The sequence below is a fragment of the Protopterus annectens genome, chromosome 1.part2 (assembly GCF_019279795.1).
Source record: "Protopterus annectens isolate FY-2018-M chromosome 1.part2, PAN1.0, whole genome shotgun sequence".
NCBI classification, from domain to species: Eukaryota; Metazoa; Chordata; order Ceratodontiformes; family Protopteridae; genus Protopterus; species Protopterus annectens.
In genome coordinates, this window is record NC_056727.1 from 809,627,343 (window position 1) to 809,653,436 (window position 26,094).

The window sequence follows — 26,094 nt, forward strand, 5'->3', positions numbered from 1 at the left end:
AGAGATAACATACCTTTTATATTTTCTTTCTCCAGTAAACGGCTTTTCCTCCCCAGGAACTACATCAACATTTATATTTATAGATGTATCTGAAACTTATTGAAATATACTCTAAAGACAAGTTGCTTTTATCCATTTTTAAGAGTGCTTCTTTACTTGGACTTGTATTACTTTGTAAGAGGCTGAAATACCATTGTACAAATTGCTACAGTATTCATAGTTTCAATTCCGTCATGCAAGCTTTTTTTTTTTTGGTAAATTTTAACAGTGCTAATCATACATGAATATTAGGAAATGTATGCAGTGTATGCAGGCTGTATGCAGACAATGTAGCATTACAAGCAGACTATGAACAGGAACCTCAGCAAATGATAGGGGAATGGAATGCAAAACTGAAGGCAAATGGAATGAAAATGAGTGTAGATAAGAAAGTTGTCATGGCAGCAAATGGGGGAAATCAGAAGAAACTAAAAAATGAGATAGTAGGGAAAATAACAGCTTCAAGTGTATCTCAGGGTGTGGCTGAGGAAAGGGGAATTCTAAATGTGGAGGTCAAAGCTAGAATCAGAGGGGCTGCAGCAGCTGAAAAATGCTATAGAAGAATGCCAAAGAAGCTGAGATGTTAGGTGTACAAAACAGTGGTGCAACCAGTACTACAGTAGGAAAATGAAACCTGGGCAATGAAGGCAGAGCAGTTGAGGAAGCCAGAATTGATGGAGATGAAGTGTCTCAGATGGATGTACACTGTGGGACAAATGAAGAAATAATGACATCAAAGCCGGATTCAGCACTAGGCAACCTAGGCAGTCACCTAGGGCCCATTGGCTGGGAGGGGCCACGCTGGCTTCATTTTAAAAAAATGCATTTCTTCTTTAAGGGCATTTGTTCTGTTTTAAAAATGCCCTCTGTGTCTGAGTGTTGATGCACAATCCTCCTGCTGTTGCTTTGTCATTTCTGCATCCACATGTGGAATTTAAATGTAATGTAACTAACAAATGTTCGTGCTGCATTTATGCCTGAACCCAGTGGCAGCTCGTGCTACTGGACTGCAGGACTGCAGCCTCCCAGCTGTAAAAAAAACAAAAAACAAAAAAAAAATAATTGACAAGTCTTGAAATTCCATGCATAAAAAAAAAACAAACAAAAAAAAATGTACAAGTCCCGGAACTCCGCGCATGCGTGCTCAGCATTCCCGTATGCATCCAGACTGGTTAAACAGCAGTCCGGATTAGAAAACAAGGAATCAGACTACAGATGCCCCAAAAGTCTATGCAGTTACAACTGCATAGACTGGAAGAGGATTGGACTGCAATGCCTGCAGGCTGGAGCTTGCTGTCGCGGGACCACAATGAGCAATGCCTGCAGGCTGGAGCTGCTCTCGTGGGACCACAACAAACATGACAGTGCGGACGGATGGGAATTGAATTTGATTGAATGCAATTCATGCTATGATGGCTGTGGACTTTTTGAATGCAGCAGATGGGAATTGGACAATGGGAACATGTATTTCAGAATGCTGGAACTCAGGTGTGTGTGGACTTTGGACCAGTGTATTTCAGAATGCTGGAAGTGTGTGCGCGTACGTGAAATGCCCAGGTAAATATCCCTGGTGGCTAGAGACAGACTCAAACCATGTGCCTTGGATGCATGCAACAAGAGCCTAAATTTCCTACCCACCACCACTTGTGCAAAGTATTCAGATTTTTGCCTCATATTTTTTGTACTGTTCTGTTCCTCATAAAATCTGTGGTTTTCTGGATTTTGAATTCACTAAATAATGATAGACATTTTAATTTCAGACTTCATATTCTTCAGAAAGTACATGGTAACACAAAACCTTTTATTCTAGCAATTTTCTGTTTATACGATCAATATTTGAAATTTGTTCCTATTTTTGGGGCTGCATTCCTCCATTATTGGCTTTGTCCAGGTTTTTTGTGCTAAGAGGTTGAGAGCTATGGTGAGAACTGAATTCACTGAATATGTTTGGGGGCTGTACTCCCCCATTATTGGCTTTGTCCAGGTGTTTTGTGCTAAGAGGTTGAGAGCTATGGTGAGAACTGAATTCACCAAATGCTAGCCATTTATGTTTCAGTCTTCCTGTCTTTCAAGAAACAGCTGCTTTGGCATAGTGGTATGTTGCTCTGACTGTAGTGCACAGGGTCCTGGGTTCAAGACTTGGCAGTGAAATGCATGGTGGTAACACAGCATTTTATTGTAGCAACTTTCCAAGATTATACAAGCAATATTTAAAATGTATCCCTGTTTTTGGGCTTTTGTTCACCCACCATAAATGTTGGCTTTTTCCAGATTTCTTGTGCTGCAAAGTTATGTTTTGAATGGATTTTCAAGGTACTGAGAGCAGAGAAGTTTAGTGCTGCTTATGCTGAGTCTGCTTGCATTGTTAATAGCACAACAGGTAGTGTACTTGCTTTGATGCAGAAGGCTGTGGGTTCTACTCCCACAGTATGTAGATGCATTGCTGATACTGTACTGTGTTGTACTTTTAAAGGGGATAGATGCTCCAGTCCTGAGAATGTCCTCTTTGGCAGAGATATCTAGTAACTATGAACCTTTTATCAGTTTGCCATCTAGTCCCTATTGCAATATTACTAGCTTATCATTTTTTTAATGTAACATGGGCAATTTATTCCTCAAGGGCAACAGGCACTTATTTGTAGATGAAACATTGAAATATAAAGTTGCTTGCTAGCAGCAACCTCTTCATTTGTTACAGATCTATTTAATGTGGGATTATTTAGATGACTTTTACTTCTGCAGAGATTGTGCATATTTACTGATATTGATTTATTGTAGAAGTCTAAGCAGACTTTTATGATGAAAATGTTTTGAATTGGGCAGTTTTGTCATTATTGGTGCATGCATTTTGCTTCATTGTTTACTTGAAAAATTTTCAAAACAATAAATTTAAAACACCCTCTAACAACTGTACTGTATTATACAATATAATTTAATACAATTAGGAAGGTGTATTAAAGAACACATGTATGTTTCATGTGCAAGGGGCCTATGATTTGAAAACAGCCCAAAGTTAATCTTTATCTACCACTGGCCAGATGTATTTTCTTTGAATGTGGGTTTCAGTGCTGTCTCAATGAATGTGAGTTTCAAGGACAGAGAAGTTTTAATGCTGTCTATTTTCATTGTGAGACTGCATTGCTTTGTTTAGCAGATGTCTATTAGTGTCTGTTCTGTAAAATGTAAATTAAAACTTTCCAATGAAATCCAAATAATCTTATAACTAAAGCAGTATGCACATTACAGTGTTTATGGTAAATGGGGTGAAATAGCCAAGTAATGGGACATTGGAATGGCTGCAGGGGGAGGTTCCATTCGACCATGATTTTGTAAGGGGGGGAAGGGCAGCAAACTAAAAGACAGACCCGGTTGAGCTATATCTCTCAACTGCCCAGATTTTCACAGATGGAATAAATTTTTGCTTCTTAGTTTTGGTTTGTTCATCATAAAATTTGTGATTTTCTGGCAAATCATTTAGGAATGAAGTCACTAAATAATGACAGACGTTGAGTTTCAGACTTCATATCCTTCAGAAAAATCCATGCTAAATCAAGACCTGTTATTCTATCAACTGTCTAAGTTTATACCAGAGCAAGTTTTAGTACTGTTTGTATGTTCCCCCAATACATTTGGCCTTGTCCAAATTTCCTGCATTAAGAGGTTGAGAGGTACATGCAAATAAATCGCTTTATAGAATTAGGTATATCCAAACCTCTCAGCTGTCCCCTATTTTGTCTCAAAATGTTGCTCTCCCCCTAATAATCCCTCTGCAAAATGGCAATTTTGGAAGAAAACATGGAGTGTATACAATTAATAACTAATTGTAATGATCAGAGTTATAGATTACTTTTATTTCAGAAATGCATGTAGATTATCGTATTTTGTCAGCTGCTCAAGTTAACAGTACTAATATTAAAAAAGTGCCCCTTCTTTGACAGGTTCCAGACTGTATTGTGTGGTTATTTTATATTTTTGCATCACGTTTTGGTCCGTTTTTTCATAAAATTGTGTTTTTTCTGGCAAATTAGTGGCAAATCATTAAAGACAGAAGTTAGAAAATAATGACATACATTTGCATTTTAGATTTCATACCCTTCAGAAAATTCATACTAACGTAAGACTTAATATTCTATTAGCTTTCTAAGTTTATAAGAGCAATATTTAAAAATTGTCCTTATTTTTGGGCCATTGTCCTATTTTATTTATGGCTTTGTCCAGATTTCTTACTCTGAGGTTGAGAGGTATGACAAATGTGTCAAGGCCATCACCGTCAGCCAGAGACGTTTCAAATTGTGACATAATTGTTGCACCCCACTCCCCCATGTAGTGATTCTGGATGTGTCCAAGCAAGGCACGGTGCAGTTATGCAGTGTAAATGTGCAGAGTATCCCCCCCATCCAAGGTAGACACACGTACTACAGTGGCTTTTCATCTGTCCTTGATTTTGGAGAATGTTCTGGTTTTCTGTCATATTTTTATACTGTTGATTTATGCTTCTTATTATTCAGAAAATGCACGTTGATGCAGTGCCTGTTGCTCTGTGTTTAAGTAGCAATGCTTTAATGACTATCAGGTAAGCTTGTCTGAGATTGTAAGATGCAAGTAAGCTTTAATAAACATACTGTTAAAGAATTACCAACAGTGAAAGCCTTTTTGTTGTTGCCACGCAGAGAATATTTACATAACTAGATAGCGTATAAGCCTTAGTTATTGAAATGCATATTACAGTATTTGTAATAAAGGACAGGATTACAGTATTTTCAGAAGCTCTTTACATTTGTTGGAGACTTACAGTCATCTTTGCAGGCTTTACTTGTAAACTAAACAGAATGACAATCTATCATTTGTGGTCCATAACCTGTGCAGTAATCCTTTAAGCAATGTATCTTGAGCTTGTTTCTTGTTCGCTGTTCATTTTTTACTTTGATCATGTTTTCCCATGAAACAAGTAGATAGTTGTCATGCAGCAGGTCTTTTTTGGATTAGAAATACTTTTACAAGTGGGGGTATCTACTTTCAGCATGTTACTTGGTACTTTTATAAAGCTGAATATAAATTATAATTAGAACTGCAGTGCAAGGAGAAGTGGTTTGAGATGAGAGCTGCTTGTTTTTTATACTTGATTTTGACTGGCATTCCAGTAATGTATTTAAAAAGTAATTTATTTTTTCATGCCTCACAACCTTTTTGTTCCCATCTAGATATTAAGTAAGCTGTCATGTAGCCAGTGCATTGACATATTTTTTTTCTTCTACACTTCCTTTTGTCTTGATTGGACTCTCATAATGATGGTTTGGCACCCAGGGCAGTGTATTTCATTTAAGTCCCAGTTTTTGTGGTTTTGAGCATATCTCCACCCCTTTCTAGTTGGCCCCACCCCTTCCTGTTGGACACATCCGTTCAGCTGTCTCCTGCAGCCCCACTTTGATTTGAAGTCACCAGCCGCCACTGCCTGAACCTCCTGTTTTTGCTTCTTCTTTTCTGTGGCTGTGTACAGTATTGTATTGTGTTATAATGAATGAACATTTCTGCTTCATTTATGCATGAATGCCTGCTTCTTGCTTCTTCTGGACATGGAATTAAGATAGTGTGCATGCGTGCATGTGTGTGTGTGTGTGTGTGTGTGTGTGTGTGTGTGTGTGTGTGTGTGTGTGTGTGTGTGTGTGTGTGTGTGTGTGTGTGTGTTGAGTTTCACCGCATTTTCAAGGAACTGTGAGCTTCAATGCATTTTCAAGGAATTGTGAGCTTCATGGAAACAGAAGTTATTGCTGCCCAGGTTAAGTCTGTTTTCAATGTGCAGCTGTTTTGTTTATCAAACAGTCATCACTGTTTGTGCTATAAAATGTGCACAACAGGTAGTATGCTTGCTTTTGATGCAGAAGGCTGCATGTTCTAGTCCCACACCATGTAGATGGATTGCTGATACTGTGTTAAGAGGGGGCAGGGGTGCTACAGTCCTGAGTGTGTCCTCCTTTGGATGAGAGGCCTGGTAACTATGAACCTGTTGTTGGTTTGCCATCCATTCCCTATTGCAATATTACCAGCTTCCCATTATTTTTATTTAACATAGGCAATTTATTTTTCAAGGGCAGCAGGCACTAAATTTGTAGACGAAACAATGAAATATAAAGTTGTTTGCTAGCAGCAACCTCTTCATTAGTTACAGATCTCTTTAATGTGGAATTATTCAGATGACTTTTACTTCTACAAAGATTGTGCATATTGACCAATATTAAGTGGCCTTTTGTGGTTAAAATGTTTTGAAATGGACAGTTTTGTCATTATTGGTTCATACATTTTGTTTCATTGCTTAGTGGAAAAATGTTCAAAACTACAAATTTAAAACACACGCTAAAACTGGTGCTGTATTATACAAGGAATATAATTTAATACAATCAGGAGGATGAATCAAAGAACACATGCACGTCTGCATGGTCCTAAATATGTCTGCAAAGGGCCAATGCTTTGAAAATAGCCCAGAGGAAACTTCATATGCCACTGGCCAGATGCATTTTCTTTGAAAGTGGATTTCAATATTGTTTCAAGGACAAAGAAGCTTACTGCTAATGATGTCTGTTTTCATTGTGAGACTATTGTTTAGCAAATGTCTATCAGTGTGTGTGTGTGTGTGTGCTGTAAAATTTGAAATAAAAGTTTTAAATTAAATCTAGATATGTGTAATCATGATAGTATGCACACTGACAAGTTTGAACAGTGTTTATGGTAACTGGGGAGAAATAGCCAAGTAATGGGACACTGGAATGGCTGGGGGGACTTGGACAGTATTGCTGCCGGGAGGCTGTTGTGTGTGTGGTGATGCCCTGGTGCATTACTCTGTCTAGGGACACATTTGGTTATGATCTGGCTCTGTAGCAGAAACCAAAGTAGCCCTAACTGCAGAGAAAGTCAAGGAGAATAGATTATGGTGCCTCAGTCACATATGCAGAAAAGCAGAAGATGATCTGGTGAAGATGATTTGGGAGAGAGAAGAAGAAGACAAATGGAAATTAGGACAGCTAGCCAAGAGCTGGATGAACTATGTAAGAAAAGACATGCAAAAGACAGGCATGACTGTCAAGGAAGGCAGGACAGTGTCATTGAATTGAGACGGTAGCAACAGTTGACACAGCACCTCAACTTCATGTAGAAAAACAAGACAAAGGGGGTTGATTATGATGAGGATGATGTTATTATGAAATGTATGCATTGGCAAGGTTTGCCCAGCTAAGCAGCACTGCTAGATGACATAGGGAGTCATTTACTATCCAAAGCAAGACAGGCAGCTCTATGTGCAGCTAGCTTTGCCTCAGGGTACTTAAATAAGCAATGCAACAACCATGCAATTACTCAGATCTGTTCTCTGAAACTCTTTGCAAGACACAATCCACATAGCAGTCATGATATGAATATAGTGTGGTATAACTATGTTACCTCTTTGTCTTTAGCTGCCATTCTACCAGTCCTAGTAGTATACAGTCTACAGCTCGCTATCATGTGTTCACAGGTGTCGACATGTCTGGAGGAGAAGGGGGAAGCAGAGACTAACTATTTCATCCATGCAGGAAATGCTATCCTGCTGCAGGCATTTAGGACACATTGACATTATCTGTTGGAGATGGGGGTGCTGACCAGCCTTTATGGTTCCAGTTGTTGGCAGATAGTGTTCCATGACATAAATGCTGTGTGTGTGTGTGTGTGTGGGGGGGCAACATTTTACATTGCAGTGGTATTGTATGTTATCAACATGCCATGCCGTGCTATTGCAAAGACATGTTTTATAGCAGCTGAGAGGTCATTCATGAGGAGCACCAGAAAACAGCAGTCTGACATAAGCAGAGGAATTTTTGCTTTTTCAGAAATGAGACAATAGTTCTAGAGTCACCCTTGGAGGACTGGACACAGGATTGAGGATGGAACCCTCCTCATGTTTCTTGTTGGATGATAATACCAGGTTAGTGTCAAGTTTAACAGATTCCTGTACAACTGCATCTGCACTGCATCTACAGAACATATACTGAACATACCACGTTTGTTCTAGGTTTAATTATAGGTACATCAGGATGGCAGAAGGGGTAGGCTGGAATTACACAGTACATCTTGTATGGACACCATTAGTATGTGTAAACAGTTTTAGCACAGGTACTTGTGCTCACTCTGGTGAGTCTTTAACTGTTAATTCACAAGGAAGAACACTACTATGGTGACACCATTAGTGGCTGGGCCAGGGCAACAGCCTGATGTTGGCATCCATGTAGTGAAATGATGATGATGATGAGACACAGATACATGAGCCACAGACTAATGACAAAACATCATAGTCTGTCTCCATCCTGTGCAGTACAGGCTGAATTTATGGCCTGAACTACAAATGAACATGAAACTGGAGAGTCTGAGTGCTCATCAACCCCAGGGTGAGTGAGGTATTTTGTGGCTCCAAGCACCAGTGATGCTTCCTTGTGGCTGTGGCAGCAGCTGATGTGGACATATCCATAATTGCTCAGCCTTGCAGGGCTGCCCAACACCATCACATGTCAAAGTTAGTACGTAATACGAAAGGGCAGTGAGGATCAGTTAGCAGATGTGCCAGAGTATCACACAGTAATGTTAGTTGCAATGCTTGCACTTGCCAACTAGATATTTCAGTGTGGTGTTATTATGCTGAAAGCGGAAATGTAACCAAATTCTGTGCCATACATGTCAATCATTTGAACTGAGTAGGTCTGTACAGGTGGGATACTATTAAGATGTGGAATGTCATTTGGTAGAATCACAACTTATCTGGCAGAAAGCTCATTTGGCTGAATTTTCATTTAGTAGAATGTGGGGTAGTACCACAGTATTGTGTTATAGACTAGTACAAGTATATGTAGATGTCTACCTGTCTCAATGTGAATATGGAGATGAGTGTTACGTATAGGTGATCCCTGGCAACGCACTTTCTATTTATTCACTACAAGTGATTTACTATGTGCAGTGTTTTCTATTTTCATTACACTTGTGCTATGATTCAGTTAGTATATTTAAGTACGGAAGATATGGTGGGGTGAAGCCTCCACATGGAGAGTGCAAGAGGCCTTGTCTCCTTGCAGAAAAACAGTTTTGAAGGTGCTTTCCATTGTCTAGTGTTCTCTAGAAATTGTGATCAACAAGATGAGTGGTTAGTGTAACGAATGTTCTACCTTAGTGTCAATAAGCTGTCATCCTGCCAAAAGCAATTGTAGAACTTTATATAAACACAATGCGCAGATACATTGGTTATGATCTCATGTAGATCCTACATTACCTAAAAGTTCATGGAACAGTAGTCCTTCCTGTTCACAGACCACTGTGACCATGGACTAGGTGGGGTCTTTATTACTTCATGCATGTAATCCATGGTGTCCAATACGTCATTGAGGTGGGTAATATCATAAAAGGCATGCACGGTGTTAGCTCTCTCATGTGGTGCACTTGGAAACCATATATATTTCGGCAGATGAAGATGCATTATATTGAGGAACCCACCATGTTTTCTAGAAGTGAATGATTTTGAAGTACCATAAATGTCCCCAGTTGGTTTCTGAAAGGACCCTATAGCTAGAATAGAATGACCTATACATAGACTGGGCTCCACAGGGACTGGAAGGCTATGCATTTCTGTAGATTCTGTGTGTATGACACATATCAAAAGTGATCACTTATGAGTCACCCACTGACATTGTGTTTCCCATGGCACCAGATGCTAGCTTGCTCATAATGACAGTGACACTAAATTGCATGATGGATATTGTTAATCCAAGTGTTGTCAATATCTACAGCTCTGAAAGTTTTAGTGTATATTCTCCTTTTACAGACAGTCAGGTGCATATTGCTGTACACTGTCATCCACATATTATGATGATTCAGAACCATGTTCACCTGGCATACTTCTCCATATCATTAGGCTTTTGTTTCTCTATTTGGTATCATTTACATATAATTACATGAGTAATTTGCATGCATCTTTTGCTGTGCCTGTGAGTTCACTGTAGTAATTAGCACAACACAAGACTATGAATTTCTACTTGTCTGCACCAGCCTGCTCTTGGTTGATCCCTATGCAAATGTACAATGTGTACTATGCATCTTGCCTAAGAGTCCTGACTTCTGTATTCTTTTATTAAACTGGACTCTAGGGTATCTGAATGTGTACAAAAGACTACTATGTATGTGAGGACTGGATGAAGTTTTTGAGGTTCTACCTTTCAAACCATTTTTACAGGACCAGAAATGTTCACCAAAGGTCACCCCTACACAAAGTTGAGTTTAACATGCTAACTGGACTTGTACTCTGCAAATGATAATAGATAAAGTTTGTGTTTCAGATGTTTTATTTTTATGATGCAACTAAGTTTTTCATTGCAAATTTCCATGTTTTCTAATAATTGTTTCATAACTTGTACAAATACATGCTTGTATGTCATTGTAATCCATGGAGCACCCTTATTGCTGGCAAAATTGATTAAAATCCTAGTGACGGTGACATTCTTATGCAAGAAGCTCCACATAACAATCTTGTCGTGTAATTCATAGGTAAGAACCTCACATCTGACAAGGATAAACAAAGCACAGCACAGAAGTAACATTTTATCCTGAATTAGCACTCACAATAAAAGTGAGTGGTCCCATTTAAAACACAGCTCGATACACAGTATGCGGTGCAGTATCTCAGAAGGTCATTAGGATTAAATGTTGCTAATATGTCTTAAAGAAACTGTTGTTTAGAAAACAAAAAAAAAGTTTCAGTCCTGTGGAAAGAATTTGGATCTCTGCTGCATAGACTACAAAATATACCTTTATCTCATACAGCTATCACCCTGCCTGTTATTAAAGGTGAAGTAGATTCATTGTTTCTGGGAGCTTACACAAATCTGTATATAACAAAGAACTATGAGCCAATTACCAATACATCTATTTAACTTGTGTTCTGAAAATCAGTTTAAATAAATTCACATCCTGAATTGCTTTGCTTTTGAGGTGAATTTCTTCAAATACATTTCTTAAATAACTAATTTTACTCAACCATTAGACTAATCATTGACCTGTTTTTACTGTTTTTAATAGCTTGAATTGTTTATTGCACTTGCTTGTTTAAGTTTTGCTTAAAAGTTAAACAACAGGCTAATACACTCAAGTGTACTAGCTTTTGATAGCATTTAGTCGAAAAACACAGCATTTATTGTATTTTCTGCCTATCTGAAAAAACTTGAAAAAACAAAAAAATACTCTTGTTTTCCATACTTTTCTAATAGTTTGTTCCAGTGATCAGATTTTGCTGATCCCTGGGCTTTGTCTTGGTTCCTGTTTTCTCCATTTTCCTTGTTTGGTCAAGGGGTAGTTTCTTTACTCACTAGTGGGAGTAGGGAGTACTGAGCTGCCTGTTTGTCCTCAGAGGAGTGGTTTAAGGCAGTAACTTGTAGTTTATTGGCCATTTTGGGTCATTTCCTGTCTTTTCCAGCCCCCTGCTATAAAGCACGCTTTAGCGCGCATTAGCGCGATTTAGCGCGCTTTACCGCAATTTAGCGCGGAGCTGCCACTGTTGCACACTAGGGCAGCGCCGGTTAAGCAGGTTTAAACTATTCGGGCTACCTAAAGTCCACTCTTCAAATTTTCCCTTAAAACTACCTCCCTCGAACTATACTACTGATCTAATCAGCGTATCCTATAACTAAAAAGATCCTCTCTACTTGACTCCAAGTAGACCATTCTCTATCTGTTAAACCTAGCACTTGCTCCTACAGTACTTATTACCTTGATACGGCACTCTTGTCATAGATAGTACCCCAAAAAGGTAACCCCCCATTTCTCGGTCACCCACGTCCCCCTGAATCTTTTTTAAAGTTTTTTGTCTATCCTTCTAGCATGTCGAGGGATCAGTTGCTAGTGTCCTCTCCTGCTCAGCTGGTGAACCTGGGAATATTGAGGCAATGTTACAATTGCCTCATGTACACAGACAACCCTCTCCTCCTCCCACAAAACACAAATACATGCGAGAGATGCAACTATACGGCCAAACTGGAGGCTGAGCTCTCTCAACATAGGACTGGCAAGACCAGTCAGGAGGAGAAGGTTACCACACACACTATAGACCCAGTCTCACATAGTACCATTACAACCTCAAATCATACACATAAACACACAAAGACATACTCGGAGGCTCTAATCAAAAATCTACCAAAACAGCAGAGGCCACCAAAGCAGACACCCAAACAACCACCACCTCAGAACACAACACCTGCAACACATAGACCTCACAGTCAGAGTGTCAAACAGTCACAGCCCTTAAGGCCAAGCACAATGCCAGACACACTAGTCATTGGTGACTCCATAGTCAGACACGCTGACGTCCCGCTCACCAGACTGAGTAAGGAGAAGGTCACAGTAAGCTGCCTGTCGGGCGCTAGAATCCGCCACATAACACAAGCACTCAGGTCTCTCAACAGCAGGTACAAATATGACTCAGTCATTGTCCACGCTGGTGTAAACGACCTGAGACGTACCTCCTTGGACTACATGAAAAGAGACATTGAGGAGCTCTCTGATTATGTAGCCCAGGCAGGTATGACCCTGACCTTGAGCAGTATCCTACCTTCACCAAGAATGATGCCACAATACAGAGATAAGATGATCAGCTTTAACAATTGGCTTAAACACTGGTGTCATTCAAAGGGGATCCAGTATCTGTCTGCCTGGGATGACATGCTGGACAAGCCACGCTGCTTCAAGGGACGGCTTGCACCTGTCACCCTGGGATTCCGGATATTGGCAAAGGCTCTTGCCACCCCATAGTGCCTTTTTAGGCAAGGCTCAAATTCTAAACCTACCACCCTAGAACACAAAAAGGAAAAAACTAAGGGTAATGCTGCTCAATGCCAGAAGTCTAAATCTCAAAATGCACGCACTCGAGGCCCTTCTCAGTATGGAGAACATCGATGTCTGTGCTGTGACAGAAACCTGGTTCAAGGCTCCTGAGAGCACCCCAGCGCTATCAGGTTTTACCTCATATCATGCGTTCCGGCCCCAAAATCCGGACAATACCAAGAAAGGAGGGTATCCATATTCATCAAGGACACCCACACCTCAAGACTGGTGGCAACGCACGATGCATCGGAGACCATCCAGGTGCAATTAACCATAGGCAAGACTGCTCTGCAAATTGTAGCATGTTACAGGCCACCCTCACAAACTCAGGAACCTCACATGGCCTTCCTGAAAACACTAGAGGGATAAATGTATCACCAAACACCATCATACTAGGTGACTTCAATTACCCAAATATAGACTGGGAACACTACTCAAGCCCAAACACCCTAGCCCAAAAGTTCCTGGAATTCATAAACTCAAATGCCATGGAACAACTAGTCACCATCCCCACAAGAGGAGATAACATACTTGATCTCATCATCACGAACATGGGAGCACAATGTTCAACACCGGAAGTATACCCCTCACTGGTGAGATCAGATCACAAACTAATCTTGCTGGAGGTCCTCATGCCACCCCACCTGAAATAAAAAGACCACAGTAAAGAACTTCTCAAAGCCGACTTCACACTTCTAAAGACTAGTGTGGTCTCCTTTAAGGCCCCGAGCGGCGGAAAACAGTACTCAAGCCGCTGAATCACTTACAAATGCCTTCTACCAGCACCTGCAGGACTGCATGGATAAGGCAATCCCAAGCAAAACAAAGACTCTTTGTACCAAAGGCAAGCGTCCAGTCTGGTGGACCCCAGCCATAAACAAACTCTACAACAAAAGGAGGAAGCTACTACAAGATAGAGCAAAATCCTTAAAAGGTAAGACACCCTTGATCACTATAAGTAAAAACTAAGAGCTCTCATAAAATCATCCAAAGCAAATTTTGAGAGAAAAATAGCTAAAGACTCAAAAGACAATCATAAGGCCTTCTTTAGCTATGTTAGAAACCTAGGAGGAAACTCCCAGATATGCTCAGAACTAGTTCAAAATGATGTGAAGATTACTGATCCTACAGACATTGCCAACATACTGGCTGACAGGTTCAGTGCAAACTTCTCCCCCCCCCCAAAAGGAGAGATATCTATACCAAACGATTGCAGCCCCCCAAACATCTCCAGCGCCCAAGTGAAAACTGCTCTCTCCAAAGCAAAAAACACAGCATTCATGGGACCTGATGGTGTCCCCGGCTGTGTGCTCCACGAACTCAATGAGGAATTAAACCCACAGCTAGGACAGCTGTTTAATCAAAGTCTTACCTCTGGATACGCACCCAGGAGTGGCGCACTGCAACTGTGGTCCCACTTCACAAAGGCAGTGCCTCCACCGACCCTGGAAATTACCGGCCCATTAGCTTGACAAGCCTTATCTGCAAAGCCATGGAGAGGATCATAATGGACCTCATAAATAAAGACATAGGGAATTTGCAGACTTTGGATCCAACCCAGTTTGGCTTTGTCAAAGGCAGATCATGCCTTTTAAACTTGGTTGACTTTTGAAACAGTTACCAAAGCCATTGATGAGGGAAAGGCAGTCCATACAGCCTACCTCGATCTGGCTAAGGCCTTCGATACAATACCCCACTCGGGTATCATTGAAAAACTCATCAGCTTAAATGTTAACCCATACATCACAAGATGGGTTGCAAACTGGCTGAGTGACAGAACCCACAGGGTCAGAGTTGCTGGCGCCATGTCAGACTCAAAGCCTGTCACAAGTGGTGTCCCACAGGGCTCAGTCCTGGGCCCACTCTTGTTTGGCATCTACTTTTCCAAGTACAAGCAAACACAGGAGGGTTATGGCTGACAAAGTTTGCAGATGACTGCAAACTGGGCCATAGTAGAAAACACATCTGACACAGATATCCTTCAGAAGGGTCTCACAGAAACGGATAACTGGTGCCAGAGCCACGGCCTAAAGTTAAATGCCAAAAATGCATAGTCATACCCTTCGGGAAAAACAAGGTTACCCCTAGCTACCAAATAGGTGGCAATCCACTGAGCACAGAAGAAGTTATCAGGGACCTGGGGACCCAGGTTGATAGTAGTCTGTCATTCGACACCCATGTAGCTAAAGTAGTTAGGAAGACCTTCTACATTGCCCACCTTATCATGAAGGGATTCTCATCTAGATCAAGGGAGGTCATAGTCTCCCTTTACTCATCACTCATCAGACCAATGATTGAGTACAATGCCCCATTCGGAATGTATCTGACCCGACACTTGCAGCAGCTGGAGAGGCCACAAAGGTTCCTCACCAAAAGGATAAAGGGTCTCAAAAATCTGTCCTATGCTGCCCGACTGAAAGAACTCCAGCTCTATTCAGTCGCTTACCGCTTGCTCAGAGGTGACCTTTGCCTAACATACAAGGCCATGTCAAACCCAGATTTGATGAATATGCTTCACCTCAAAAAATCTAGATCCATCAGAGCCACAAGGGCGGGAGACTTAAACCTCGACACGGCTATTAATAGGACATGCTGGAGGGATAGATTCATCACCCAAAGACTCCCTATGCTGTGGAACAAAATCCCAGTACATGTGAGGCAGAGCACCTCGCTGGCCTTGTTCAAGAGAAATCTTGACCAATGGATGGGAGATCGCAGATATACCCCAGGGATTACCTCAGTGTCACTGCTCGACAGAGGCACAGCAAAATAATGGGTATAGTTCCCCATACTAAAGGGGTGGCATAAGCCACAAAACGATGGGCTAGGCTTGTAAATGCCCTCGGGCAGATAGCCTAGTATGAACCTATGAACCTATGAACCTATAATGTCTGCTTTGGCATGTGTCTGTCCACACACATGCAGCAACTGCAACATCCACAGAGATACCTTAAGAAAATGATACAAGGCCTAACAACATGTTCTTTATGCACCGACCCAAAGCCATGTCACTATACTCAGTATCCTATAGACTGCTAAGAGGTGATCTGTGTCTGTTATACGAGGCATCTTCTGACCCAAAACTGATGGATTTACTGCACATCAGCAAACCAAATGGCATCAGAAATATTTGGTCTAGGAATCTAAACCTCTTCTGCAACATGAACCGAATGGTATGGAGGGACAGACGTATCTTGTAGAGGATACCGCTCCTTTGAAACAGACTTTCCATCCACATAAAAGAAAGTTCATCCCTGTCTTTATTCAAGCACAATTTGAACCTATGGATTGGAAACAGAAAATTTATCCCAGGACATCCCCCCATACTACTAATGGACAGAGGCAGCTCCTAAATGCTTTATCCCATGCATGGATCCTCTCAGATTTCCTGTGGTATGATTCAAGTTATTCTCATTAGGGATAATGTATAATTATTAACCATGGGATGTATAAAGGCATTCTATAATCAAATGGGATATTTATTTAGAGCATAAATAAGGAAAGTGGCTATGCTTAAAATAGCCCGCAAGGGCAACTAGCCTAGTACTGACCTGTGAACCTATAAGGGGTGTCCAACCTTTTGGGTTGCCAGGGCCACATTGAGTGAACAAAAATAGTCTTGGGGTCGCATATAAAATATATCATATAGTTAACTCTTTCGCTGCCGTGGGCGACCAAATTCGACCTCCTGGCTGTACTGTAGGTGCATTCAAACAATGAATAAATGTAATAAATGCCTAATATTTGCCTTAAAATTCTAATTCTCATTCTAATTCTCTAATCTAACAGTTAACTCTAATATCTTAGTTAATATATATATATATATATATATATATATATATATATATATATATATATATATATATATACACACACAGATATATATACATATATATATATATATATATATATATATATATATTTACAAATAAACAGATATTCACTACAGCACTAGCATTTCTCACGGGGAAAACCACTCCAGCAGTCCAACTACATAAAAATATTAGCAGTCCTGCAATACTATAATCCACAAAAATAAGCCAACAAATTTGCAATAAAGTAAAGAATTCACATTACTGACTTAATAAAACAATTCTAAATAAGCTACAAGAGGGTCTCACCCAAACAAATGACTGGTGCCAGAAACATGGCCTCAAGCTAAATGCCCAAAATGCATCATCATCCCCTTTGGGGAGAGTGATGTCCTCACAAATTATCACATTAATAACAATGTTGTAAGCATGCAATCAGTTGTGAGGTGCTTGGACACCCAGGTTTATAGAAACCTAACTTTTGACCATCATGTTGTCTCCATTGTACGGAAAGCTTTTTACATGGCCCACCTCATTAGTGGTTTCATCCAGGGACAAGGTGGTCATAACATCCCTGACTTCTTCCTTTATAAGAGCCATTACTGAGTGCAAAGCCCCTTTTGGCATGTGCCTCAGCAAAACACCCTGCCAAAAGAAAGACTACAACCATTTCTGACAAAAAAGTCAAAAGACTGAGTTCACTTAGTTATCCAGACAGACTAAAAAGTTTCTTGCCCTCTTCTGCCTCTCACTGGCCCCTATAAATTTAATCTCTAGCTTGCTTTCCAGGCTAAGAAAGATCCTGCCTTAAGAGACGTCTTCCACCTCAGAAATACTGGTTATACTTAAAACGCTCACTACAAAGACCACAGCCTTCACTGCAACATAAACAATCCACTTTGTATGGACAGGTTCTTGATACAAAAACTTCAACTTCTGTAAAAAGTTCTTCTCATTATCAAACAATGTAGTTCAGCAACACGACAAATGGATGGTTAGCCATAAATGTACCCCTTGAGTAAGTAGCATAGCCTTCATCAAACCGGATGGAAAATCCACATACTAAACTTTCCTAGCTGGGTGGCTAAGATGTAATATTGGTTACTCAAGTCTACTTGCCCAAGAAGAGGGGCCTATTTATTGCCTGGAAGTAAAAATATCTGAAAAAAAAAATCATACTAGAGATGGACTCATCCAACTAATTTCCCACCACCAAAAGGACCATCAATAAATTAGCAAACAACTGCTCAGCAAAAAGTAAATCAATAAGAAATCTATAAACTCTCTAAGATCATACTACATACTGGAGTGAACATATAACTTCCCTCCAATCTAAAGTCATTTGACATTCAGACATTTTAATTTGTACAGAAGTTATTCACAGACTGACAGTTTACTGAGCTGTTACATTAGCACTCTATGCTTACGTCCGAACCAATGAAGCATACTTGTCAATTCCAAAAGAATTAACGTAGTTTAATAAAAAGGTTATTTGCAAGGTTACATGGCGGTTTATATTGGAAATAAGCAAAGATATTAAAAAGGCTCTGTTTCTCGTAATTATGCTGAAAAGTCTTCCAAGGTAAATACAACTTTCTGATTTAGTATGGAACCATACCTCTCAACCTTAGAGCAAGAAATCTGGAGAAAGAGAAAAATAAAAGTGGGACACAGGCCCCAAAATAGTTATGTACCACAGACACCATTGAAACAACTGTAGCTGCAAACATTATACATCACCTATAATCTTTCTATCCCATCATTGTCAGGTAAGCATTATATGGCTCATTCAATCCTGCCTTCTTTTGCAACAAAGAAAACCATGCTTTGAAAGGACAAATGCATTAAAAATAGTAAATAAAACACATTGCATCCACATCCTGCAACTTCCTACCTGCAAACAACCACAGAGCTTTCACTGAAACTAGGGCTGCTTATTTCCCAGGAATGATAGCTCTCCCTAACCAAGTCTAATGGGATACAATCTACCAGGATCTGGACTACCTGAAATAAATTAAATAATGGCCTGCAAATTGCAAGTGCACTTTGTTTAATTAAACTATATTTTTAAGCCCACTTACTGTATTTTTTCAGTAAAATCCCAATCTCTATTTCCAGGTCACTTTACAAGACATTGGCAGTGGTAGACTTGGTATCCTCCTAATCCCTACAGGACCACACTCATACTGCTAGCATTGTCCATTAAATGTAAATATCCATCCACTGCAAATGGCAAGAAGCTATATCTTAACAAATCTACTTTTGGCATGTCTAGTATCCAAGTATCAGGTTTTGAAACAAATAACATATTCTTCACAGTCCGTAAGTCTCACACTAAAACCCCCAACATTTAAAAAATGACATTGTGCCCACCTGATTTCCCAGTACTGATGATCCACCAAAGCTATAATTATTGTTGTCCAATCTGCCACTTCTTAGAATCCACCAATAACAAAACAGTACTGGATGCTTTTTTGTTTGTCAGAAAAAAAACAATTCAACTTTGTAGGGTTCCTATCAGCAGACTGAAGACGCATGTTTTCAAATGCGTCTTGGTCGAACTGACAAAACTGAAACTGCAAAATATCGAAGCGGCATGTAAACAAATTCTTTCCCTGGGAAAGAATTATCTTGGCCGCTTCCGAACTTTGCCGTTTTCGGCACTGTAGTGCGGTCTCAGAGTTGGTATATATAAGTAGGGGGGGATGTGGGGGCACTACTACTCACCTCTACCTTTGTAATTACCCTGTCCAAGGGAACATCAGTACCCACAAGCAGCTGTGGCTCACATTCAGTCTCACTGCTACAGCATAGCTCACTTCCTGAAGTAACTACTTGACAGTTCGGTTTTGTAAGCTTTCGCTTACATGGGGTCGATTAATCACTGTTCGCTTACCTAAGCATTCGGTGATCTAATATAGACCCTCTTTATATGCTACAGTCCCACAAATCAATCCACTACTGACCCATTAACCTTAGGCTGCTGTCTCATTTTTACTCCCTGGAACTGCATTACCTTGGATGACTAATTTTATTGCCTAAGAAAAAGACACAAATTGAAAGATGAAGCGAAAATCCATACAGTTGAGAGGTATGATTTCATATTCAATACAACACTCTGTCAGGAAAGTCACAATTTAATGAAAGTGTACTTTTAATGTATGATATATTTGTGAGCAAACTTATTTGTGTTCAGTAGGTAGATTGATCGTTATTAGCCTCTTTGTGCATGTGTCTCTCTCTGACATGCACATGCACGCACACACACACACACACACACACACACACACACACACACACACCTTCTACTTTCACATGCACAAGCATTCTGTTTTCATGCATGTACTCATTCATTCACTCCCTCCGTACTTGCCTATTAACACAGGTAAGTGCTGTCCCTTTCAAAAGCAATGATGGCAAATCCATACACGTGTCCCTCTTCAGCAAGAACACAGAATGATTCTTTGGCATGAAATAATGGCGGGAACACACAGATCCTTCTTTGGCGCAAAAAAATCAAAACTAGAATGGTGCTTTGGTGCATGCGAATACCGACAGAGTTATAGGTTATGGACGTGAAAAGCACAAAACAAAAAAAGTGTTTTGGGGCATGCGTATATCGATGTTGCAGTTAGAAGTCGGGGGCCGCATGGAAGAGGTCTGAGGGCCGCAGGTTGGACACATCTACTATAAACTTACAACCTGACAATGTTCCTGATGTGCAGATTAACTGTAACAACCAGAATTCTTAAATCACTTTAATCTAATCACTTTTTAATGTCATAGTTATACAATGTCATAAGACAGCTGTTCAAAAATTCTCACGCGCATTTTATTATATAATTTGGAACCCTATCTAGTGATCACAACAAAAGTCATTGACACCACTATCAAATTGCAGGGTTTTTCATCCTCTGTTTTCTTCCGTTTCTCTAATGTTCTAAGTGGAGTTTGCTTATATAACTTAGTAGGACATGGGCCTTGCAGCACTCCCCCTTCACATCACCCAGGGCAGAAGTTTTAAGTTTTGTCAAAAACAGAGGATGAAAAACATATCAGTGTGATGAGTTTAGACTAAGATAACTTGTGACTTGATCGATCGAAAGAGAGACAAATAATTTCCATTACTAATTTAACAGACTCAGAATAGACCATAACCTTACCTTTTTTTAACATGCCCTACAAAACATAGGTTCATAGGTTGTTACTAGGCTAACAACCAATAGGGCCCTTACAAGCCTAGCCTTGCACCCCAACTATTTGAGTTCCTGAGTATCATGGGCATCTGCATGAGAAGGTATGTTAGTACAGAGGTAACTAAGGATTTGTAGGGGTTTGTTAGGATAACATTTTTCTTATTTACCACCTCTGTGCATAAAGGACATGGGGACCAGACCAGGGTAAATTTCCGATTTCCCATCCAATTGTCAAGGTTTTGTTTGAACAGGATCAGGGATGAAGTCTGTTTTACACAGATGGGGAGCTTATTCCATAGTGTGGGATCCTTTGGGACATAACTCTGTCCCTCCAGCATGGTTTATGTTGCAAGTGAAGTTGAGATCTCAGATCTAGTCTTTCTGGTGCTCTTTGTTTTGAAAATGTGCAACTGATCCATCAGGGCTGGGTCTAAGGAAGCCCTGTAAGCCAGGTAAAAATACTCCCTCAGCAGTCTGTAAGAGACTGAATACAATGACAGAGCCTCTAGGTGATCAGTATAGGACAGGGTAGTCATTCCCTGAATTTTCCTTGTGAGAAACATTTGTGGACATTCCAACTGTTGCAAGTGTCTCATTAGATACATGCCAAAGGGTGGTACTATAACTTCCTTGGACCTGGATGCCATACTCTTACCTATAGGTTAGGTGACATACAATTATTTTCTTACTATCTTAACTACATGTTGGTCAAAGGCCAGATTGCTGTCTACATATGTTCCCAGATCCCATACTGCTGGGTCGACTCTTAGGTGTGTTTTATCGCTGGAGTAATTAACTTGGGTTGACTGTTTCCCAAATGGCATTATAATGCATTTTTAGCATCGAGTTTTAGACCATGGGTTTGGCACCAATTATTTGTCTGTGTTAAACTCTTTTGCAAGATGTTGGTGTCTTGGGGGAATCTAAAGTAGCTCCCAATTTACAGTCATCTGCAAACTTGGTAAGCCAGAGGCCTTAATCTTTAGCCATAACTTTCCAAAAGTAGATGCTAAACAGGAGCAGGCCCAGTATGGAGCCCTGGGGTAGTCCTCTGATGACTGGTATCTTGGTGGAGATGGTATTGCTGATCCTGACTTCTTGGGTCCTGTCTGTGAGCCAGTCGGCAATCTGGCAATACATGCAGGAATTAATGCCTAGCTCAGAGAGCTTGTCACCAATGCCTGAGTGGGGTATTGTATCAATGCCTTGGCCAGTAAAAGATAAGCAGTGTGCACTGTTTTACCCCAATCCATTTCCTTGATGACCCTCTCTAATACACTAACCAGGTTAGGTATACATGACCTTCCCTTAACCAAGCCAGACTGGGATCAGTCCAGTATTTGCAGGTTGTCAATGTCCTTGTTTATCATTTCCTTGATAATTTTTTCCATGGCTTTGTATATAAGACTTGTTAGACTGATGGCTCTGTAGTTCCCTGGGTTGGCTGATGGTCTGCCGTTCTGGAAGAGAATGACTATTGGAACATAGCTTGCTTCAAGGCTGTAGTTGAAGAGTGCTGGTCCTGCTATATCATGTTTTAGACTGTTAAGGAGGCAACCAGGGATGTTGTCAAGACCCATGAAGTCACTGTTCTTGCCTTTAGTGAGTGCTGCCAGTACCTGGCCCCGGCTGATAGCTGGGGGATGTATTCTGGAGTGTATTTCACTTTGTAGAGCTGGGGGGAGTGGGGGATGATGTTTAAGCTAAATTTATAAGCCAATAATTTGCTATGTCACCTTAATCGATGAAGGTAGTACCTTTCACCACCAGTTCAGCAAATTGCTGTGTGTTTCCTTTAAGGTTATGAACATAGTTGAAGAAGGTCTTGTGACTGTAGTTAGCCTGTGAGGCTATCCTGATCTCATAGTTGGCCTTGTTGGACTTAATTATATCTCTTAATTTTTTGTTTAGTTGTATAAGCACTTGTCTTTAAGGGAGTGGCTCTTCCTGATTTTGGTCATGAGTTTTCTTCTTTTATTAGATACCCTGTTTGAGTGAGGATTCCACCAATGTGGTTTGTTTTTATTGTGTGTTTGGGTTTATTTCTGGTAGGTACAGCAGCCTCTATGCAGCCACTCACATGTTTGTATACAGAATCTGTGAATAATTCTGCATATGTAACTGTGGTCTCGGGGTTAGGGGGAGACTTCAGTTTTGACAAAATGTAACTTAATATAAAGTAGTTTGCCTTAGAATAGTTCTTAACTGTTACTGGTTTAGCTGTGTTTTCTGGGTTGATTTTTACTTCAAAGGAGACAGCTTTGTGATACAACCTCACCAATAAGGATTTGACATGGGGGAGTGCAATAGTCTCCCATGTTGGTGAATACCAGATCCAATATGTTTGATCCCCTGTTCCAGGATGTTTGTGTTAATAAAGTCCAGGAAGCATTGTGCCTGTGAGTTTGAGGCAGTGTACATTTCCCAGTCTATAGAGGGGTAGTTAAAGTCACCTGTGAATAGGGTGTTTGTTTGGATAGTGAGCTCCAATAATAGGTTTTGGTAAGAGTCATGAGACTCTAGGGAAATAGATGGTAATTTCTAGCTAGCCATGATATGGAGAGAGACCTTATCTATGGTGACTTGCATGTGGATAACCAACCCGTTTAACCAGCAGTTGGGTAGCCACATGCTTAACATGTTTAACCAACCTGGAGGTATGTTTGTTGCTAACATAGCTTGAGGCACTTCCACCTTTGGTCACAGTTTGTGCTGTTGTTGGTCTAAATGTGTGGAAGGCACTGTCGCCTTGCACTGCTGGAGTACTTCTACTGCTTTAAACTAAGTCTCAGTCAAAGCACAGAGTTCTACAGTTTCCACAGTGAGGAGGGCTTGAAGGTGTGGAGCTTTTTTGTTTAGGTTCCTAGCACTGAGCAGTAACACCTTAAGGTTGCTTGTAGACTTTGTCACTGTGTTGGTAGTTTTGTCTTTTTGGCAATGTCTAAGAAAGGTTTTAAGGCGTTGATAAAGTTTTAGCCAATATTCTAAAGCCGGGGGGGGGGGGGGGGGCAGTTGCAGCCCATCCTTGGCAAACTAACATGGTCTTTTGACCATGTTCTCCCATGCTCCCATGCTGACAGATACTGAGTTCCGATAAACGACACAAACAGAGTGAGCACTGAGTAAACTCTAGCAACAGCACAATCACAAGTATCAAAGAAAAAAGAAGTTGCAGAGTTCCATGACAAAAGTGTAATACTTTAATAAATAAAATAAAAGTACGAGCTTTCACGATCTACCCAGATCGCTTCTTCAGACTGCAATAAAATGACACAACTGCAGTGCATTATATGTAAGCAAAAAACATGCCTGTGCCAATAGCTACGCCAATCTGGCATTAGTGCAATGGGAAAATACTTTCTTATTACAAGGGCATGAGTACAGTAAGCATGTGTTATGGTATACACGTTTTGTTTATTTTACGGGGGAAAACAGAAATAGAACTGGTTGAATTCATTAATTATTTACATACAACGACAACATTTTTAAAGTTTACCTATAAATATTCATACAATAACATTGAATTTTTAGATGTCATGGTTAAAAAATCAGAGATAGATGGCATAAGGACATGTTTATATAGAAAACCAACAAGAAAGTATTGCCTACTACACAAAAGTAGCATGCATCCTAGGCATGTGAGTAGAAATGTCCTTACAGGACAGATGTTAAGGAATATGAGATTACATAACCTTGATAATGATCTTATGCAAACAACTCAAAGGTTGAAAGATGATTTCCTTAGCAGAGGCTATTTTAACTCAGAAGTAGACACTAGTGCTAATTATGCACTAAGTAAAAGAAGAACGAAGGGCCGGCCCTACTTCTCTGAACAAGTCGCTGACCAACAGACAGGGGATAGAAATGACAATGAAGCTAAATTGCATTTCCCCATCTCTTTTACCAGTGATATAAATGTGTTTTGTAGTATTTTTAAAAAGAATTGGAATATTCTGACTGCAACAAATTAATTAGATGGTGTAATAGACCCTGTACCACATCTTTCTTTTATTAATAAGAAATCTTTAAAAAGGCAGTTATGTTATAAACCATCTGGTATTAGACATAAAGTTTTTGTCACAGAGAAAAGGGACATATCCATGCAGGAGATGCACAGCCTGTAGATATATTTTTTCATGTACTACTTTTGTTCATCCTGTGAAAAAAATTTAAAATAGATGCAAGTTTCTATGCAGATTGTAGAACCAAAAACATTGTATATTTTAGCTTTTGTCAAATATGTAAAGCTTATTATATAGGTAAAACAAATAGAATGTTGAAAGAACGTGTATTAGAACATATGAGAGATATTGTAGCTGTGAAAGAAACCAATGCCCTTGCTAAGCATGTTGTGAAGGAAGGTATACATCATGTGTTTAAATTTTTTGTTAGAAGTAATTAATGAAGGACCAAGAGGAGGAGATTTAATTAATAGGACAGAGGAATTAGAACAGAAATGGATAATTAAATTGAATGCAGATAAACCCCAGGCATTAAGGACGCAGTGTCCCTTAAACCCTTCCTTAAAGCACGGGCATTGAAATATTGAAAGCTCTTTAAACACTTGCTATTTATATGTACTATATTGACGTGCCCTTGTTCTAATTAAGATGCACGGATTGTTCTTAATGTGTTAATAGCTAATGTTTTTTACTTATATAGAATGCATTGCAGTTGTGTCATTTTATTACAGTCTGAAGAAGCGATCTGGGTAGATCGTGAAAGCGCATACTTTTGTTATTTTATTTATTAAAGTATTACACTTTTGTCGTGGAACTCTGCAACTTTTTTTTTCTCAGATACTGAATTCCCCTGGAGTGACACCAGAAACAAGGCCAGTTGTTAAAATCAATCATTTGATGTTTGTTATTTGGAATCATCCTCGGTGAAGGTGGAATACTGCTAAATGTAAGGTCATATCTATCTGTAACACTTATTTTTGAGACATCCATTATGTCTATTTTCATATAGTGCAGTGAGGTATTTCTCAAGTCATTTACACTTACATTGACTACAACAGAATCATGTTGGTACCTGTGGTGCAGTGATTTAAGTGCATGTGTGATATTGTGGATTCTGGCTCCAGACAGGTAACTAACCTTTATCTTCTCCTTGTCTAACCTGGTGAGCGGGCCATCCTTGTGATGCACAATGGAGTCCCCAGTGAC

The 26,094-nt window shown here is 40.0% G+C and overlaps 1 protein-coding gene across 2 annotated transcripts in view; it reads right to left on the reverse strand.

The window, feature by feature from the left end:
* Window positions 1-26,094, reverse strand: part of RASGRP3 (RAS guanyl releasing protein 3) — a 1,166,392-nt gene that overhangs the window by 291,048 nt on the left and 849,250 nt on the right. The window lies entirely within an intron of this gene.